Here is a 19157-nt window from a genome sequence, read left to right as displayed (position 1 = left end):
TTGAGCTACAGTGTCTTTTGGTGGTTCATTGGAGATAAGAGTCTAACAGGCTTTCCTTGCTTAGCCTTTCTTTGAACTGTGGTCTTCAGCTCCCAGTCTCCTGAGAAGCTAGTTTTCCAGATGTCAGCACCAGAATCTGGCCTATTATTTTTGAAAATCCTGGGGCTTGATCTTAGGGCCTGGGCACTCTCTGTGAGCTTGTTTTTCTCAAGACTAGAGCTCTACCACTTGAGCCACTCCACAGCTTCTGGGTTTTTCTGAGTATGTGGCACTGAGGATTCAAACCATGGCATTCATGCATGCTGAGCAAGCTCCTTACCACTAAGTCACATTTCTAGCCCCACCCTTAAATTTTATCCCTCAACTTGCCTATCCTCAAGAAAAGGCCTCTGATTATAAATCATCTAAAGAAATCCCTATAGGAAGGTTTCCAAAAATAAAGAAGACAAAGCTCATCTGTGGGCGAGACTCTAAACATGTGAAGACTGTAACAAATGCTTCCATTTAATTATGTATCATGTTTCAACACTTAATAAAGTATAAATGAAAATGAGTCAATGTCTTAAATTATTGTGAATCATTTTATAATAGATGTAAAACATGCACTAAATATTATGTGTATAATAATACTAAATACAATAAACAATAAATAAATGAATCAAATAAAAAATAAAATACAAAATCAATAATAAAATTTATATGTAATAAACATACATATGTAAGTATATATCATATATTACACATGTATAGTAATATTATTTTCCATTGCAGGGCATTCATTTGGGCTTTCATATCTCTAGCTTGAATTTGTTTTCCTCAAGACAGTAAGCTTCGTCTTCACTCTTGGTGCAAAAGAGTTACCTGGAGGGTGAGATAAAATCACAGCAATTACAGAAATACTGTAATTACAGTTCCACGACAGTAGCTTAATTTTTTTTTTTTTACTGAAAGCAGTTATGTTCATTCAGTTTCATACAGAGCATTTAAAAAAAAAAAAAGCAGTGTAGAATTTTATACAGCTTTTCAGACATCCTTCCATTATCCCCAAAGTGCTTCTCTGAGCACTACATTGTTTCTTTTTTTGTACATTTTTATGGCAAAAGTGTTGTACAGAGGGATCACAGTTACATGAGCAAGGTAATGAGTTCATTTCCTATTGAGCATTGTTGCCTCCTCTTTTGTTTGTTTTCCCCCTACCTTCCCTTCCCTCCCTTCTCCACAACTACTCCCCCTGCCGAGCTCAGTGACTTTTTTTTATTTTTGGCTTGGCACGGGGTTTGAACTCAAGTAGTGGCAACGCTGCACCTTCCCTCACATTGCTACAGATTTACCAAGACCCTGAGTACAAATTCCAGGTTAAGGAAGGAAACTGGCAGAAATTCCAAACCAGAGATCTTTATTTCTTTTTAATTTAGTTAAATAATTAATTAATTGTTTTATTTATTCTTTATTTTTAACCACGGGGCTTGAACTCAGGTTGTGGCTATGCTGACTCAGCTTCCATCACCCTAGGCTGTGGTGCAGTCTCTGGACCCATAGCCCATCCTGGGATCCTAGGCCCTGAGGGTTTGCAGGAAGAAAAAAAAGGAGGATACCACAAAAAGTGGCGAGCTTCAGAGGGCTGGGTTATTATGTCTTTTTCTTTGCACCGTGTGTCTGAATGACAAGGTTACAAAGTGGGCATGACCTGCCGTTGCTCAGACATGCAAGGCAAGCACTCTACCACTGAGCCACCTTCATTTTCTCATTCCTGGGAGAAGCTGCACATGAAGACAACACTGATCCTCATTTTCAGTCTGTACCTTTGAATACGGAGGAACATCTCTCCTCTGTTCTCCATCAATTCCCTACTTTCCAGTTAGAATGACTTAGAACAATAAAAATGTAAAAAGAGAAAATAAATCATCATGAAAAAAACAGATGCAGAAAATTCACTGTATTTTTCCCACAAGTTCAACCAATATGAACTATTGGGGAAATACATGGACACCTTATTCCCACTGGCACTGAAAGACTCTAGTTAGGCAATTCTGATGAAGATGAGCAACAAAACCAAAAAGGGAGAAATCGTATCAATTGCAAGAAAAAAAAGGAAGGAAATAGAAGAAGCAATCCAAAAATCCATATGGAAAATTAAAAGACCCCGAATAGCAAAAACGCTCCTCAACGGAAAGAACACTGCTGGAGGAATATCAATACCAAATTTCAAACTCTACTATAAAGCCATAGTAATCAAAACAGCTTGGTATTGGCATAAGAACAGACCTCAGGACCAATGGAATAGAATTGAAAACCCAGAAATGAACCTACAGACCTATAGCCATCTAATCTTCGATAAGGGAGCTAAAACAATAGAATGGAAGACAGACAGCCTCTTCAGTAAATGGTGCTGGCAAAACTGGTTAACTACATGTAGAAAACTAAAGCTAGATCCTTATATATCACCCTGCACCAGAATCAACTCCAAATGGATCAAAGACCTTGAACTCAAAGCAGACACTCTGAAAACATTACAGGATGGAATAGGAGAAACCCTGGGTCTCCTTGGCTCAGGCCGAAATTTTCTGAATAGAGACCCGGAAACACAACAAATCAAAGAAAGGTTGGACAAATGGGATTGTATAAGGTTGCAGAGCTTCTGCAGGGCAAATGACATAGCTAGCAAGATCAATAGAAAGCCCACGGATTGGGAGAAGATCTTTACTAGCCATAAAACGGACAAGGGTCTCATATCTAAAATATACTTGGAACTCAAAAAATTAAACCACCCAACAACAAATCCTCAAAGAAACAACTGCCCAATAAGTAAGTGGGCGAAAGACTTAAAGAGAAGCTTCTCTGAAGAAGAAAGAAGGATGGCCAATAGACACATGAAGAAATGTTCAACATCCCTAGCCATAAAAGAAATGCAAATCAAAACAACACTGAGATATCACCTCACTCCAGTTAGAACAGCAAAAATCAAGAACTCTAACAACAACAGATGCTGGAGGAGATGTGGACAGAAAGGAACCTTACTTCATTGTTGGTGGGAATGTAAACTTGTTCAACCACTTTGTAAAGCAGTATGGAGGTTCCTCAAAAGACTCCACATAGAGCTCCCCAATGACCCAGCAATCCCACTTTTGGGCATTTACCCAAATGATCACAAACAAGGCCACACTAAAGCTACCAGCACAACTATGTTTATTGCAGCATTATTTACCATAGCTAAGATATGGAACCAACCCAGATGCCCTTCAGTAGATGAATGGATCAAGAAGATGTGGTATATATACACAATGGAATTCTATGCCTCCATCAGAAAGAATGACATTTCCCCATTTGTTAGGAAATGGAAAGGCTTGGAAAAAATTATATTAAGTGAAGTAAGCCAAGCCCAAAGAAACATAGGTCCCATGGTTTCCCTTATTTGCAATATCTAGTATAGGTATGAGTCAAGCGGAAAAAGTCAGAGAATGTGATGTTAGGAAAACGAACCCTCAAATATGTATTTTAATGTTTTTGTTTCTTTCATGCATGTGTTTCTAACGCATTTATAAGATTATTTCTTTGTTGCTTTGTATGTCCCTCCCCCACAGTGTAACCCCCGCTTTCACTATATTTGATGTCAGTATAACATGTGGAGAAGATGGGGACAAACAAGTCGTTTAAGGATTCAGGTGGACCTGTTGCAACAATGAGAAGTATAAAATGTCATGTCAAAACCAGCTTTACAATGTCGGTGGGGGGGAGGGGGGTATGATTTGGTGCGGGGGAGGGGGGAGGCTGGGAAGGGAGGTGAAGGGTAAACATAGGAGGAGGCTGCAATGCTTGGTAAGAAATGTATGCATTATCCTGCCCATGTAATTGTAACCCCTCTGTACAGTATGTTCTCAAATAAAATAAAATTAAATTAAAAAAAAAGAAAAGAAAAAAGAAAAAGTGAGAAATCGTATCAATTGCAAGAAAAAAAAATGGAGTAGGATCCAAGCAAATTTCTTCTTTGTGCTGCTGAAAATAATCGGCTTACTAGAGTGTGGTGACTACTTTCCATAAAGGCCACTCATGTGAATACTAGGGATGACAATGAATATACCCCTCTTCATCGGGAAGCCTACAGTGGACATGTAGACATTGTCCATGAGTTGGTGGCTCAAGCAATAATTGTTAATGGCTGGATACCCCTGCGCAGTGCTTACTCGTGGAATAATACCAGTGTGGCGTCTTTCTTACTTCATCATGATGCAGATACCAATGCCCAAACTAAATGCCTCTTGACTCCCTTGCATCTTGCTGATGGGAATATAGATAGCAAAGATACACTAGATCTCCTTCTGTTGAACCATTATATCAAACCAGGTCTGAAGAAAAACTTGGAAGAAACTGCCTTTGATATTACCAAAAGGATAAGTATGTATCATTACTCTTTGAAGTTGTGGAAGGTTGTACAAACTGTTCTATTAAGTTGTAATGGTTCGGTTAAGTTTCTTTTCTTTTATCTTTTTTTTTGTTGAATTTTATTATTTTACTGTGAAAACACCATACAGAGGGGTTAAAATTACATGGGCAAGGTAATGAGTACATTTCTTATCAAGCATTGTTGCCTCCTCCTTTATTTCCCCTTCCCATACCTTCTCATCTCCCCCCCACTCCCATCCCCCCTCACTACCTCTCCCCCCCATCAAAGTTGTAAAGTTCGTTTTTCTACCTGACGTCTTGTATATCTCATTGTTGCAATGGGTCAACCCGTATCCCTATTTAAACAATTTGTTTCTTCCCTTCCCCTCCACAAATCATACCAACATCAAATAAAATTAAAGTAGGGGTTTTACGGTGGTGGAGGGACATACAAAGCAACAAAGATATCATCTTATAAATATGTTAGAAACAATTGCAAGAAAGAAAAAAATAACATTTGAATCCTTATCTTGGGTTTCAATTCAACTAATATCAACTTATCTGACCATTTCTGTTTGTCTCAGACATATATTAGTTATTGCAAATAAGGGAAACCATGGGATCTATGTTTCTTTGGGCCTGGTTTACTTCACTTAATATATTGTTTTCCAATTCTTTCCATTTCCTAACAAATGGGGCAATGGCATTCTTTCTGAGGGAGGCATAAAATTCCATTCCATAGAATTCTATTTTCTTAATCCATTCATCTACTTAGGGGCATCAAACAAGACCATACTAAAGCTACCAGAACAACTATGTTTATCGCAACATTATTTAGCATAGCTAAGATATCAGTTACGTTTCTTAAACATCAAAATGCCCGTCCATTCTTTGTGTCCATACAAAATATTTTCACAATCCAAATAACAGCAATATCTTACTGTAAAAATTCCGTGGAATTTTTCCAATTGAATTGCCTGACTTTGATGTCAAAATGCATTTGAGTTGTTTGTGTACATCTATAATGATTTCTGCAGAGTTTGTGATTTTTTTAATCAGAAATAATTTGATCTTATCTGTTGAAATGAGTGGTACAGAAGCTAATGATATTTCTGGTTCTTGACTGAAAAAAGTATATTTTAAAATATTCTATATTCTGTGTTTGCATAATATCCATAATTTATTTAATTCTTTCCTAGATATACTTTGAATTCAACATTGTTTTATAATATGTTATTTATTAATAAATGTGTCCTTTCAGATTGCATTTCATATAGAAAATTTAAGATTATTTTTTTCTAGGTTCTTTTTTTTTCTGGTCCAGTCATGGGCCTGAACTCTGGGCCTCTGAACTCTGAACGCTGACCCTCAGCTCTTCAGCTCAAGGCTAGCGCTTTACCACTTGAGCCACAGAGCTACTTCTGACTTTTTTCTTTTTGCGTATGTGGTGCTGAGATATCGAACCCAGGGCCTCAAGCATGCAAGGCAAGCGCTCTACCACTGAGCCACCTTCCCAGCCCCTTTTTCTAGGTTCTTATAGTAGTTTGTTTCTTTGGGATAAAATGATAATGTTAACTAATTTCAAAAGTTTTGTAAAGTTCTATGTAAAGGCCTTTCTAAGGTGAAGATTTAATACACTGATGTCAAACTAACGTTTAATTCTAACACTTGCATATATTGTTACACTTGTAATTTTGTAATCAACCTTTTAATAACTGTTTTTCATTTCTGCAACTGAACAATGAAAAATATGGAATACTTCACAAATTTTCATATTATCCTTGTGCAAGTGTTATGTTAATCTCTGTATTGTTGTAATTTGGGTATACGTGCTGCTGAAGCATGTAGTATCCTCTAAATTTAAGTAGTTAATGATGCAATATTTATACAGGCTTATATCCTTGGGTGCCTATTTGTAGCAAGGAAACCTTATTGTTCCTAACAATACTATTGATCTTATTTCCCTAAAATAATCTGTATAGTGGAAAAAAATTATATTGTTCAGTCGATTGCTCACATTTGCGTTTTTTTGTCAATGACAATTTTAAGGCTTTTTCATTTTAGATTTGATCATACTTTGAAGCACTTATAGCTAGGTCTTAAGGTGATGGCTTTTTCAAGTTCTTATTTATGTAACTGAGTTAGCTTTGTGGAGCTAATAGATTCAATGTAAGCTTGCTTAAGAGCTACTTCTAAACTTCTTCAGCTTAAATTTTCCAAATGAGGTCTTACTGGCACAAATTTCTACCTGACCCTTTATCCTTCTTCCATGTAGGAACAGACCAACCAGAATATCCTACCCTGACAGCATAGATTGTCTTACTGGAACAAAACTAATCTTAGTTACAAGGGACCATAGAGAGATGAACAGTTCAGCAGAACTGTTCAGACTAGAAGGTATTTTATCAAAATTTAAGTGTCTATTATACCTACCATTTCAAAAGTAACTAACGCCAAGGTGAAAAAAATTCTTCATATGCATGATTTCCTAATGTCTGGACTGTCTACCTTCCAACCAGGCAGGAACTTACACTACTGCCTTTCTATCACGAAATATTTCCATAGCTCCAGGAGAAGTCCATGTTTCTCCTCATTATTAAGCCTTAAATTGGTAATGTTTTAATCACAGTGTTTCCTCTTGCCTCCAGGCTGTAAATCTCCAAATGCTAAAGATTTAGGTCTAACTCTACCTATCACTGAGGTACAGATAATGCAATAATACTTTAAAACAGAGTTGTCTTTGATACCCTAACCACAACAGAACAACGCAAAACATGTGCCCTTTTTATTATATTATATATAGTTATATATTTTATATTTATATGTGCTGATTTCATATTTCACACAATGAAACTTAGTAGAATTAATTGATAATTTGACAAATAAATTGATAATTATTTATTCCAATAAAGAGAATTAGAATACAAATAATTAGGTTTAGAATACAAACTAGAATATAAAAAGTATCAATGTAATGTCTTCACTATAAACTTGTGATACCTTCTAAGTGTTCTTGTTCTTCTGAATTCACATGGTAAAAAAAAAATGTTGATTTCCTCTAAAGTATAAGGAATTTTACTCTGCTGCTCTGTTTATTGTTTCAACTCGCTTGTTCCAAACTGTTTTTTCTCCATATTTCTGAAGCATGCCTATTGATTAGACCCAAATTTTTCTGATATTATGTATACAAGATATTATCTTCTGCAAGATGTATGGGTCCTAGGATCCCATGTCCCAGTTACCCGCATCATCAGATAACAGGGTCAAGACTTCTCAACTAGGCCCAGGCAACATGCCAACAGAAATAATTGAAGAGCCATGTCAATTTCTCATTTCCAACAATATTTCAGGGCCCGAATTCCTTGAGAAGCAGGACTTAGCAGTAAGCAATAGTGAAATGCAAGTCAACTTAAAATGAAGGATGAGACCACAAAATCTATGAGAAAGTACTGCAATTCAAACTTTCGGTTTACAGATGACTAGCCCATAGGAGTGAACAAGATCACAAAGTGTCACAAGACTATTTTTAATACCCCTTCCCTAATGATTAATGAATGATTTCAGTCCAGCATAAGTGGGCCTGAAAAATGGCTCCTGGAACGATAGATCCACAATTGGTCTATAAAGGTCAGGAAAACTTGACTTAGAGGTCAAATGTACTTCAGAAAAAAATTAATTGAGAATATCCTTAGTGCTTGATAACACTGTGATATGTATAAGTTCCCATGTCGAAAACAAACTTTACAACTTGGGTGCGGGGGAGGGGAGGGAAGATTGGGTCGGGGTGCAGGGGAAGGATGCAAAAGGATGAGAAGTGGAAACAAAGGAGGAGGCTACAATGCTTGATAAGAAATGTACTTATTATCTTCCCCACGTAATTGTAACCCCTCTGTACAGTATTTTCACAATAAAAAAAAATACACTGGTACTTCAGTAAAACTTGGTTCTGTGGTATAAAAATGTTGTCATTCTCAAAATATTTAATCTCCTGAAAGTGTATTCGTTTTCAAATAATCTTTGAAAAATCAAATTCTCAAACCAGGTACTAGTGGCTCACGCATGTAATCCTAAATACTCAGGAGGCTGAGATTTGAGGATCACGGTTCAAAGCCAGCCCAGGCAGGAAAGTCCGTTAAACTCTTATCTCCAATAAACCACTCGAATATCAGAAGTGGCACTGTGGCTCAAGTGGTAGAGTGCTTGCCTTGAGCTGAAGAACACATGGACAGTGCCCAAGCCCAGAGTTCAAGCCCCACGAACTACCAAAAAAAAATCACATTCACCAAAATAACATTTGACTAATAAATGATACTTAGTGGCAATAGAGTTATAATAGAGGTACAATAGAGTTAATTTACTTACCCAGCACTAATGCCAATCAGGTTCAACCATTCATTAAACTGTAGAAATAGTACCACCCACCATTTGTGTTATTCATTAGGTGCCTTTCAAATTTGTTAAATGTATCAGCCTCCCACATTTCAAACTCAAACGTTAGATAATAAAGTAAATTTCATCATTTAATAAGGTACATTTTAAAAAGTCACAAATAGTTGCCTTATTATATGTTATTTTATGTTTTTCCTATCTGTCTAACATAGTAAGTCTTGAATATGGGTACTTGTCAGAGATGTGACAAGCATAAAATCTGTCTTCTATTTCTATTATATTCGTCTATAATAGTAAATTTTAATTTTCTTTTTTTCAAAACTTAAATGTAGTACAAAATATTATCCCATGTAAAATAAAATAATCACACACCCTTGTACAAAGCCATTTATAAAAATTGGTAGTTTGGAATACATTCTAAACCATTTTTAAACTTTCTTGTTGACTAACGATTAATCTTCTAAATGGATGAGAATTAAATCATGTCTAGGTGCTTCATGCCTCCAGTCGTGCAAATTATTATTGCAGATGAATGAATTATGGAAATATAAGCTGACATAAGTTCAAGTATATGCAGGATTGAAACTCCATGGAATGTATATAAACCTTTCAAACTGTCAACAGACAGTTTAACAGAATGACTATCAGGAAGTTGAAGCCAGAGAGGAATAATTTTAAATGCATAGAATGAATGAAAAACGGAACAAGGGGCAAGCACAGCTAGAATATCAATGTACACATGTGATAAGGAAGTGGTAAATCTGAAATACATCTTGGAGAAGGAGTTGGTTGACTATGATAGAAGGAGTGAAATCTGATCCAGGAGCATTGGACAATTAGATGGACATATTTAATTGTAACACACTTGCACAACCTTTTGAAATTCAGTTAAAAAACACACAAAAATTATAACCAAACAGCAATCTCTAGAGAGTATGAATATGACCTCTCAAAATTTTAAGCAGTTAATGAAGGGCAGTACTAGGAAAAGCAAACAAAACTATTAAAAGAGGGCAGTTTGGGGTAGGGGAGAAATTTGAACAGATTTAAATAGATTGTCTCAGGTTATAAATCACCTATATCTGCTGCAAATGTTATCTTCCTTCTGCGAGTTCTCTCTGAACTGGATACTCCACTCCTGAGCCACACTTGATAGCTTGTGAAGATAGAATGCAAGAGAAAAGATCAAGAACCCATTACTCCGCTGGAAAGAAAACAATTCTCTATGTTTTCTTTCATCTCTCTTCACTACTTTTCTTCATACTTTTAAGTCAATTGATTTTGAATTGTATATTTCCTTCTTTATTCTGGAAAAGTAATTGGTGAAAGTAATTCACTAAATATTATTTGCAATTTTTTTTATCATGCTGTTTACTTGTTCAAGGGAGTCCATTAAACTTCACCCCTGCATTTGGTTGCCATAAGAACCCAACATTGATGTTAATCATGACAAACTGTAATGTAAAACTTTGTCTCCAAAAAAACCAGTCCAAGAAACTGTGATCACAAATGTTTGGATATCCATTTTTCTTTTTTTCTTTTGCCTTGAAAGTCTTCTTGTGTCGGGCTGGGAAGGTGGCTCAGTGGTGGAGTGCTTGCCTTGCATGCTTGCTGCCCCGAGTTCGATTTCTCAGCACCATATAAGCAAAAACAAAAAAACCGGAAGTGGCATTGTGGCTCAAGTGGTAGAGCACTAGCTTTGAGCTGAAGAGCTGAGGGACAACGCCCAAGCCCAGAGTGTAAGTCCCACGACCGGACCCAAAAAAAAAAAAAAAAGAAAGAAAGAAAGAAAGTCTTCTTGTGTCTAAAGTGCCCACAAACATAAGTACTCCAACACTTTTTGGTTCAATCACTTCTAACCTCAAAGATATCCTTTGCTAATAAGATGCTTAGAGGAAACCGAATACTCCACTTTTATCTTCTCTCTTAAGACTCTCCTTAGATACCATATCAGAAACAGTGAAGTTATTCTTTGCAAAATTATTTCAATAGATTATTTTTCTCTTAGTCTTGCATTTGGTCAACAAGATATATGGAAGAGAATAAAGTTAAAGCACCCATACCTTGGATGACAGTGTCTGTTACAAAGGACAATGCTTCTATGTCCTATTTCTATGTCCTCCTCTTAGCTCTTGCGTGATTTCTGATTAATCACAGCTTCTTGGCTCCAAGTCTAGTGAAGGTGAAGGACTCTAAGACCTCCCCCACTGCTACATCTTCATGGTTTCTCCTTTAAAACTCTTTTAAGTTGCCTCCATTGGATGTGGGATTTATTTTCATGTCTTCATTCAATCAGTTCTGCATTGTAGTGAGCCAAATCTGCTCTGTAAAATCACTTTAGGTAGCAAAAATATTACAATCTATATCAAAAAGTTTTGGCCTCCCTCTACTGTTGAAGCCAATTTGCTTAGCTAGGGCTTCTAAGAACACTCTTTTCTTACTTTTTCCATGTGCTCAATTCTTTTCTGATCCCAAAACATTTTGGCTTATGTAATAAGAGAAGTATTCACTATCTCATTTTAATAAGGATTTATATTTGTGAGCCACTTAGAAATGTGAAATCACTGGTTTGAAGTATCCAATCAGAATTTTTTCTGTGTTTCAATGATTCACGTGCAAAGAAATTGTGGAAAGTATTACAAACAAAAAGTGTAAACCCAATAGCTTTTTTCATTGTGGAGGGCACTTTCTCCCTAAATATTTTGACCCAAATTATCTTTTTCAGAGAATTACTGTTTGGTAATTAAAGGTCAATTCACAAATTTTGATGTCTTTTTTTTTTTTTAAGAAATTTGAATTAAATTGCACTATAACCTTGTTTCACACAGTAAGAGACTATTTCCTGGGTAAGGACAGTTTTCAAGGAAAGCTACAGGATTTACAGCAAGGTTTCTGAGGTTTGTTTGTTTAGTGTGAAAATGAGCCATCTTCACTCACATTGCTCCCTTTCCACTAAGTGTCCATGGATTCATGGATTTCTTTGCATGAAAGCTTATTTTCCCAGGCAATTTTAAATTTTCTTAATAGGCTACGTTGTTTAAAAGTTTGAACAATTAAAATTTATGTGTCATATTTTTAAAACTCTTTTGAAATTCCTTTATGAAAACCACAAATTCACAAATCCTAATTCCACCTTTACCATCAAAAAGAGTTAACATGTTCTTTTCACGATATAGTGTCCATGCAACTATTATTTTCCAGTGGCTTCGTTATGACCATATAAGCTGATGTTGAACAAAATGAACTCCAAGATATGGAATCAGAGAATTTAATTTGCGGTTGTTGTTTTTTATGTATTATGTGATTTCTATTTTCTTTGTTTTTTCCCCTTTGGTTTATCCCTTGCTGTATTTGATTTTGGTACCCTGTGTATTGTGTATACATTTACCTTAATTAGGGAAGGGAAGAGGAACATCACAATGATGACACAAATGACAAAGGCCAAACCAATTCATTAGCAATACTCACAAGACAATATGTTGGAAATATACATTACAACTTGTGAGGGGGTATGTAGGTGAAGGAAAACTGTGAGAAAAGTGAGGGAGGGGGTAACAAGTTTGAAAAGTTATGTATTCACTACCTTACAATTACTGTAACCCGACTGTACATCACTTTGACAATAAAATTATATTTAAAAAATAAGCTGCATAAAATAAAATTTCACTGTATTGGTATAGTTAACATTATTCTTTATATAGTAAAATTAAAAAAATCAATACTATTTGGCATCTAATTTAATTACCCTTTCTTTATCAGAAGTTCGTCAACTTGAATGTTATCCAACTAGACAATATTTTCACAATATATTTGCATATTTTGGAAAAAAATAAATTTAGCACTTCACACACATAAATCCGAAAACAGTTTACTTCTATGGAAACCCATAACTTTTAAAATTAAATAAGTTGTGAGGACAGAATATATGTGTTCTTCAAAATTCCTATGACTAATAACTACTCATTTTCAGATTCTGAACATTCCATACCTGAGAGATTCAAAACAGTACTTGTTTTCATGTTATATAATTCTGCCATGGATGCAGATTCCAATGGGGTGTTACACATTGAGAAGTCAACAGAAAAATAGCCACATTCTTGTAGAGGATAAAACTATGAAGCATCTGTAATAATTCTTCAAGAGTAAGCAATCCCAAGCTTTATGCCATAAAGTCATCCTAGCCCAACAGTTTCCAACTTGTAAGGTGCACCTTAAAATTCCCTTATTTCACATTATGAATAGCTTATCTGTACTGTGAAAAAATACTGCACCTCTGGTATTGTGATGCCTTCCTTGTTCTGCAAAGAACACCACAATAAACTCAGTTGCATCAATTTTCCCCCAGTGGTATTCTTGAGATCAGAACTCTTGCAAATATTATTTAAATTTATACTTTTTAACTATCATAGATATTCAGGATACTAAGATCAGAAGATTATGGTTCAAAGCCCATCCAGGCAGGAAGGTCCCTTAGAATCTTATCTCCAATAAACTTCTCAGAAAAAGCCAGACACAAGTGGCACTGAGGTGGAAGTGGTAGGGCAGGAGCCTTGAGCTCAGAGACAGTGTCAAGGCCCAGAGTTCAATCCTAGGTCAAACCAATAAAACAAAAACAAAAATTGGGCTGGGAAGGTGGCTCAGTGGTAGAGCAATTGCCTTGCATGCATGAGGCCCTGGGTTCGATTCTTCAGCACCACATAAGCAAAAAGAAATAAAGCCGGAAGGGGCACTGTGGCTTAAGTGGTAGAGTGCTAGCCTTGAGCTGGAGAGCTGAGGGACAGCATCCAGGCCCAGAGTTCAGGCCTCACGACCTGACCCCCCCCCAAAAAAAAACTAAAAATTAACCCAAATCTAGCATTTTTATCATTGTATACAGAGGCACATAATTAAGGAAATTGCTTCCAGTGTAACATATAAGTAGAAGAAAGAAGATGTCACACAATTATTCTCTTCATACCATGTTATACCAAACCCTCAAAAAGTGTTTTTTCTAAATTTATAAATTAATATCATCCATTCGTTGCCAACTCTGTCTAGATTATTCACATTATCATTTTATACATGAACTGTTGGAATGATCTATTAACTAAGTTCTAATTATAACTCTCTTGAAAGAATATTCTAGGCAAATTGAATGCCAGAATCATTTGTGAATTTGTCAGTTAAAACCTCTACTTAAAAAGAATTTTGTAGTATCCAATAGAATATGGAATTACAAAAAGAAACAATTTATTTTGAGTCTAAATTCTAATTTTTCAAGGTCCACAAAGTCCTACATTAGACGAACTGTGCTATTTCTCCGGGCTTAAGTTTTGTAAAACTTCATCATTTCTTTGGCATCCAACAGAATGACGCTTACTTACTTTTTCAAATTTTGGATGGGAATCATGAGCTATTTTGCATCTAAGAATATTCTGTAATGAAGAGAGATTTAAAACACAACTGAGGATTATATATTAGTTGCATTTCAATTGGAAACTTCACTTCTCAAAACATAATGACAAAATTAGCCCAAACTTCCAACTGTGTATTTCTTTCTTGTAATTTGGTTTGTTTTATTGAGACAAAATTATACTACCTGGTCCAAGGAAGGTATCACTATGTAATTCCACTCTCTAATCTCTGGTCTTAGTCTGAGTGCTAGAATTCCAGGCTTGTATCACATTGCCCTGCCATAGTTTGTTGGTTTATTTAATCTAGAAACACACTAGCAATTCTGAACTTCTCTGATGATCTTATCCATTGACTGCTCAGATTGTTTATGTACAGTTTTGAAAGATGCTCTAACATTTGACACAGGATATGAACATTTTCAGATGCACCTGCAGGGGTCTCTGATTCATTCCTCCATGGATCTGATCCCTTTAATAATGAATTCTTGATTTTCTTACTATCTCTGGTCCATACCTATATAATAGTCTCAAACTTTTTTGAAGAAAGTTCACTAGAGGACTTTTTAATATTAAAATTTATCACTTGATTCTAGTATTACTCAGGACATATTTTCTATTGCTTTCTAACTTTTCTACATATTCGGAGAGTTGTTTCATTTGTGTATTCGTGGGTGCACATATAAGTGCCTCTGTGTGTATGCGTATGTGTGTATGTATGTATGCAAAAGCCTCAAGCTCTTATTCAACAATCTTGCTCATGAGTGGTATTCCATCACTTGAACTGTTCTTCCAATGCAGCTTTGGCTGTTAATTATAGATAGTGTCTCAAAGATTGTTCTGCCCAGGCTGGATGCAAACTGAACTTCCCAGACTCCTTTACATTCTTAAGTTTTATTTTTCCAAGAGTATCAACTTTTAAACTACAAACATTTTTGTGAGTGTTAAGTCTAACCTGTAGCCCAGATTTTTAACTCAAGAATTCATATAAAGGTAGATGAGCATACACATTACATATGCTGAATGTACACTGTTAAAAATGTGATCTTAAGCTGGGTGGCGGTGAGATCTGAGGATTGAGGTTCAAAGACAGTAGGAAAGTCCCAGCGACTCTTTTCTCTAATTAACTACAAGAAAACTGGAAGTGGCACTGTGGCTCAAGTGGTAGAGCACTAGCCTGGAGCTGAATAGCAGAGGGACAGCGCCCAGGGTTCAAGTGCCATGACCTAAAACAACAACAACAACAACATATATATATATATATATATATATATATAAAGGAAATAAAAAGAAATATGTTCTTTGCCTCCAGGTTCATTGCTAGTATAATCCCTGCTCTTTCAAGATGGATGTTTTTTCCAGTTAAGTCCATTCTCTTATATCTGAATTGCATGGAACCAGAATCATACTTCTATTCTACTTTTTACAAATTTGCACGATTGGAAGTGTGATTTAGAAAGGGAGTGGCCTCATACTTCATGTTCCCACTTGGGGAAACTTAAAGTCATATTTGGACTTTTTGTTGGTCATGGGACTGGAACCCAGGGGTTCATGCATGGTAAGCAATCACTGTACCATGAAGCCACATTCCCAGAGCTCTAAATGACTTTCTTAAGATGGTATTATATTTTCATTCCATAACTATGTATCATAATTTTGGCCAGTTGCTAGAAAAGGACATAGAAAACAATATTAAGTTCAATAAGGCAGGATGGACAATGAGTAACTGTCACGGTCTAGCCAGGGCACAGAGGGGCTTACCTCATAGGGCTGGTTCAACAGGCTGAGTAAGACAGTTGCTGACCCACAGCCCACCTCCAGAATGAGAGGGCCACCTTGGGTTCCAGCCACATGGGGACACTGGGCCACTTATTCAGTACCCATTCAACCAGTTCCTGAGAGAGAGAGAGAGAGACAGAGAGAGAGAGAGAGAGAGAGAGAGAGAGGAAGAAAGAAAGAAAGAAAGAAAAAGAAAGAAAGAAAGAAAGAAAGAAAGAAAGAAAGAAAGAAAGAAAGAAAGAAAGAAAGAAAGAAAGAAAGAAAGAAAGAAAGAAAGAAAGAAAGAAAGAAAGAAAATCAAAATTACAGTTAAGCTGGGTGCCAGTGGCTCAGGACTATAATCCTAAGAGGCTGAGATATGATGAACATGGTTCATAGCCAGCCCAGCCGGGAACGTCCATGAGACCCTTAATCTCCAAAGAACCACCAGAAAACTGGAAGTGGCACTGGGGCTCAAGTGGTAGAGTGCTAGTCTTGAGCTGAGAAGCTCGAAGACAGCACCCAGGCCCAGAGTTCAAGCCCCACGATTGACAAGAATTGGACTTCCCACCACAAGAAGTTTGCTGAATACCACACATTTTCCTAGGGACCATGGCAAAGAAGTAATGCTGAGCTTTCTGTCAACTGGAGGGCATGAATTGGTCACCTGGCTTCTCCGTGCCTCATTTTCCCCAGGTACATAACTGAATACAGGGAAGGATCTCCTTCATCATAGGAATAGGATAAGGATGAAAGAGAACCGTGTTTTGTTTCATAAACCTGTACATGTCACAGGAATAATAACAGGCCTCATCTGAGCCCTTTCCCAGTTATCTTACTGTCGTATGCTCACAATATTGCCAAGAACCGTATCTGACAGCTGCTCCTTCTGTGCCTGGCCCAGCTCCAGAGATCCCTCTGTATTGATCCCTTGTTTCCTCACAACTGTCCCAAGATGAGCCTGAGGTACAATGGTGGAGGCCCAACCCAGAGCTTTATGGCTGCTGTAAACTAAGTTTGGGACAATCATCTAAACCGATGACTGAGCATGGCGCTATATGTTTACCATCCCAACTAAGGAGGACTGGGCCTCGTGGTGCACACCTGTCACAGATAGGAGGACCACGATCCAGCCCAGCCTATGCACATATTGAGTGAGTCTCTATTTCGGAAATGCCCAAGACAGAAAGGCTTGGCTGCCGTGGTAGAAGACCTGACTGGCAAGCGTAAGGCCTTGAGTTCAAACACTAATACACCAAAAATAACAGAGTCCCGGTGGCAGAGGCTCATGTCTATAATCCTAGCTACTCAGGAAGCTGAGATATGAAGATCACAGCAAAAGATTTAAAATAGGTTTGGCCTCACCCATCAGAAGTCATAATGAGAAAACCCGGAGTCTGACTTATGCTGGTGCACTCCATACCAACAGGGCTCACATCCTTACTAAGTGCTGGCCATGCTTTCTGTCCCCCTGGGAAGCCAACCCCTGTGGGCCCCATACTCAGGTCCAACCAAGCTCCAGCTGCCACCAACCAGGCCCAAAGGAGTAGACAGCTCCAAGGCACACAGGTCCCTTGGTCTTATAATATAATATTGCTGAGTCCCCTTCAAGTGTCTCACACTTCCAGGTCCCTAAACCTCAGTCACAAAGCCCATGCATCCCCCAAATGTAGCAAGCAGAAGTTACCAAAGGACCACACCTCCTCATTACAATCCACTTCTACACACACACACACACACACACACACACACACACACACACACAAATCCAGACCAGTGACAGAAGACTCGTCCATGCAGCACCTGCAATTTTCCAAATGATCACTCACCTGAGCACAGTCAGGTTATACAAGGAGGAGGATGTTATATCTCTCTCTCCTTCTCTCTCTCATGCACACACACACACACACACACACACACACACACACACGCACACACACACAGAGTCTCAGAGAAGTGCCTCTCCAGAGTTGTTGGTTCCTCATCTGGGACAATGTGCAAGCTGGAGCACAGGAGTTCCCTTAGAAGAATCAGGGGTTCCCACCCAAGTGGAGCATCACTCTAATGATGCAGCACCACACACACACACACACACACACACACACACACACACACACAGAGACTCAGAGCAGTGCCTCTCCAGAGTTTGTTGGTTCCTCATCTGGAACATTGTACGAGCTAGAGCACGGGGGTTCCCTTGGAGTAATCAGGAGCTCCCACCCAAGGGGAACACCACTCTAATGATGCAGCATACCCTGCCTATCACTTTCTCCAGGGCCAGACCCTTGACTCCCCATTCACCAAAAGCATAGGCCAGGACGCTGGGTGAAGGAGTTCTGAGACAAGTGGCTCCTTAGAGCCAGCAGAGGAAACAAGCAGGGGGTCATGGTGACCCCAGAGGGGTATCTGACATGAGGTGGGGGCGGTATTGGGGATATGGATGGGGTCCTAAAGGATACATACATGGATTTAGTCCCTACATCCAGCCTGCATGCTTCTGGTCCACATGGCAGAGTCTTGGGATGGACAAGGAGACCAGATGGACTGGGAGCACCAGCAGAAACTGGCAGAGCTAGGAAATGTGATCACTCTGTGAGAACAGTTGAGAGTTGGGGGAGGGGACAGGCTGGGTGTATGTGTATGTGTGTTTGGGGGGGGTGTTCCTCCCAATATTTACATTCTGCCTTGACCCCCAGCACTCTCACTTCCCTAATGGGCTCTTCTGGGACCCTCTCTTCAGGTGAAAGGGTGACCGAGCACAGAGGACAAGGGCTCACACCTCAAGAGAGACCTGCATCCAATGCCCCCAACCCCAGAAAAAGAAAAGACCCAAGAAGGCAGGTGTGAAGGTGCTACTCCCCACCTCTGACTAAAGCCACCAGGTTCCCAACAGGAAGATGAAGTGTGCAGATAGGTGGCTGTGTGGCTCCCACTGCTCCAGTCCAGGGGCTCTGTGGTGCCCCCTCCTCACCCATCCCTGCATCTCCCTGTTTCTTGGGACACTGGCAACTAGGGATGGGGGTGGGATACACTGGTCAACACCCACTCCCACCCCTGGGGCACATTTGTGGCACAGCCCTGGCCAGACTGTAGGGCATGGGGGAGCCGGAGGTCCAGTCTGGAGGGAGAGGATCACGTGGTTTGGGGTCATAGGGTATGGGCCCAGGAGGAGGCCATTCACATGTGCTGCTGGGAGAAGCTTTTGGAGGCAGCTCCGGGTGGGTTTGAGCAGCAAAGGCA

At 38.4% G+C, this 19157-nt stretch overlaps 1 pseudogene; it reads right to left on the bottom strand.

Moving 5' to 3' along the window:
* Nucleotides 1-6124: 6124 nt before the first annotated feature.
* On the bottom strand, nucleotides 6125-6224 carry LOC122127297 (annotated as a pseudogene).
* Between the last annotated feature and the right edge of the window lie 12933 nt (nucleotides 6225-19157).

This window comes from Dipodomys spectabilis, unplaced genomic scaffold (genome assembly GCF_019054845.1).
Source record: "Dipodomys spectabilis isolate Male_0828 unplaced genomic scaffold, ASM1905484v1 ptg000298l, whole genome shotgun sequence".
Taxonomy (NCBI): domain Eukaryota; kingdom Metazoa; phylum Chordata; class Mammalia; order Rodentia; family Heteromyidae; genus Dipodomys; species Dipodomys spectabilis.
This window is presented reverse-complemented; position numbering and strand designations above follow the sequence as displayed.